General features: G+C 41.8%; 1 protein-coding gene across 2 annotated transcripts in view; it reads right to left on the minus strand.

The window, feature by feature from the left end:
• The window catches only part of eng (endoglin), a 42,768-nt gene that overhangs the window by 36,335 nt on the left and 3,347 nt on the right, over positions 1-3,086 (minus strand). The window lies entirely within an intron of this gene.

Consider the following 3,086-nt stretch of genomic DNA (forward strand, 5'->3'; position numbering starts at 1 on the left):
TTTTCACAACTTACCACATAACTGGGTCTACATATCTCCCAGACGTTATCTCTGTCTTGTCCTTTTTCCTATCTCTGTGTTTTCTAATCCCCCATTTACTTCGCTTTTCCAAAATCTTTCCCCTCAACCACTTATCTGCTATTTGACAGTCACACAAATTTGACCCTTCCCCCCACTCCCTTACTGTCTCCATGAATCAGTCTTTATGAATTATGTTATCTCTGTTTGTCTGTCTGGCTGGCTCTCTTTGCCTCTTTATGCTTCATTTTCAGACGGCCTCGCTAATCACTTTTGTGCTTTTCCTTCAGCCCGTGGAGGGAGACTCTGGGGTAGGCACAAAGGCAGCAGGAGTTCTGGCAGTTAAGTCATGATGCCTGGCTCCCACTGGGAAAATTGTTTCAGAAAGGGGCATATTCAACACACACTTCCCTGCCAGGAAACGCCAGGCATCCAGTGGTTAGAATTAATACAAAGACTTCAGTCAGACGCATAGATAAATGATTGTGTCCAACTGCTACAGCCCCCTTAAGTGGTAGCGGTTATTGTGCTTGCTATTATAAAGTGGTTTGGAAAAAAAAAAATAATAATACCTCTTTTTCAACGAACCTTCATGTAATAAGCAGCTAAGCAGACACAAATCAGAGAACTTCCATTTCTTGGGGTCCTTTAAAATGGCCGATCAGCCTAGCAATGCAAGCAAGGAAAAATGCACACTGTATATGCTAGGATTTAAATCCCCACTCCACTGACTTTACACAAGAAGATCAGTTTGCTTTTTGTTTTAGTTCTTTTTTTTGGGGGGGGGGGGGGGGGGGGGGGGGGGGTATTAAATAGGCTGTGAAAGCAGTTGTATATAATGTGTCCGCTTGGATTTAGAGACACCGTTTAACCCAGAGAGCTGTTACAAACTGAGGGTGTGGGAACAGGCAGAGGAGGTCTGGTACAAGACAGTTTCTCTGCAGCGGCTCTTCAAGAGATATGTAAAAAAATATATTTAGAAGGAAATTATGCACATTGCCATGTCTGAGGCAGATGTTATCACATCCATAACGAAAGGTGCAAAGTAAAATACCTCTCAACAACAGTTACAAGAGCTACTGGCTAGAATCAGTGCACATACAGACAAAAATTAAATGAACAAGATTTAAAAAAAAAAGAAAAGTGTAACGTTGAAACAAAAAAATGGAAACAGGCAACACATTTAGAAGCCTGGGAGAAAGGTACTTCTTTGGCATGTTTTATTAAAAAGGAAGGACTCAGCTGATCAAACACAGAGGGAGAATTAATTCCACGGTTGCAAAGGCTGGATGATCTTTGCACAAACAAAAACCCCAGTTCAATAACTAAAAGGATTTAGATCATAAGAGCTCGGCGATAAACCCCTAGGCCGGACCATGGAAGGCCCTTAAAACAAACAGCAACATTTTAAACACAATTAACCTCACAGGGAGGCAGTGTAGCGAAACCGTTGTAATGCTTTCCCTTTTATTGGAGCCTGACAGGAGCCTGACCAGAGATTATGGATGAGCTTGAGACAAGAAAGAAAGGCCGGTCTGATCCCAGCATATTGGGAATTTTACAAATCAAGGCATAAGGTGAAATAAAAGGATGATCTTTTTGTGGTTTGAAAGAGATGGGCAAAGAAGGATTTTATAAATAATCTGGAGCTGACGGAAACAGGATCATGTGTTAAATTCCACAGTAAACTAAGAGCTGTGTCTGGCTTCTTTTGCCTGTGGTTTAGATATGCGGGGAGAGAATGAGTGTCGGAACTATAGAATCCGGTAGGCTTAACTACGTAATCACAGTTTTACTCCGACATCGCTGGAGAAGGCTGTGAACCAGCCAGTAATTTCCATTAACTGTAAAGTCCTTTAAATTCTGCAAAATTGGTCAGATAGTTTGGAAGATATTTTTTCTAGGGCTACAACAGTACAGATATTTCAATCAGTTGGCATTGGAACAACTCAAGAAGGTTACCAAGTGGGAACACTTCAAAAATATTGTCTTTAGCCATGGACGTATCATATAACTGAAAAACTACTGCCAAGAAATGGGATAGTGGTAAAACTGCATCAATTCATCCATTAATCAGCCAGCATTCACATTGAAGCCACCTAAAAAAAAAAATAAATGCATGACAACAAAACCCAGCCAGGGGGGGTGCACTAAGTAAGAACTAACTTTCCAGTTTCAGTAAATGAAGTGCATAAATGAGCATAAAAGTCTCAGTCTTAAGCTAGGTTTATGGTTGCCGCGGTGTTCCCAGCACGAGGTGTGTCAGCCATATAATGAGGTCGGCACACGTGTCTTTTCCAACCCGAAGGCTCCGTAAGTTGTCGCGAGACGTGGTCATGCACCTCTACATTTTTGTAAAACTGCAATCGCTGGGCTTTTAGTTTAACATGGTCAGCTGGGTAGAGCACGTTCACCTCTCCAAATATTGATTCTTAGTGTAGAGACCACAGGGAGTCAAACAGCCTTAAATATGTGGTCAGAGAGAGACACCACATTGGGAAAAGAAGAAGCATTTTGCTGGAGAGTGCGGCAACACATAACAGATCGCTTTGTCATAACAAAAAAGGCTTCATGGAAACAGTGTTCTTACAGTGTCAAAGCAGACAGTAGTTTGATTAGAGATAAACAACAGTGATGTTAATGATTAGAGTAGATAATGCTTTTAGAGTACGTCAGCGTTTATCATGGATGTGTATACTACGGTTGCCAGGCAACCTGCTTTCTTTTGCTTCCGCTCTGTGCTTCTTTACTACTTCTTGCTTGTTCACAGATTATTTGGTTTGTACGGCCTCTAGTGTTTCGGAGAATACAGCAACAAACAATTCTTTGAGCATAAACGTCTCCGAGGATGATCTTTGCGAGCGCACGCCATCTACGGACAACCGGGCCACGGTGTTGCACGCAAGTATAGCCAAAGCATTAGACATCTTCCTCTGGCTTTATTGGGTCACTTAGCAAGGTTGTGTTTATAAAACAGGATACTATTAAACCAACAGACCTCAAATCCAAGTAGACATACGTGTGCCATTTGATTTTGAAGCACTTTACTCAGTCTGAGGAGGTGCAAA

This window comes from Etheostoma cragini, chromosome 16 (genome assembly GCF_013103735.1).
Source record: "Etheostoma cragini isolate CJK2018 chromosome 16, CSU_Ecrag_1.0, whole genome shotgun sequence".
Taxonomy (NCBI): Eukaryota; Metazoa; Chordata; class Actinopteri; order Perciformes; family Percidae; genus Etheostoma; species Etheostoma cragini.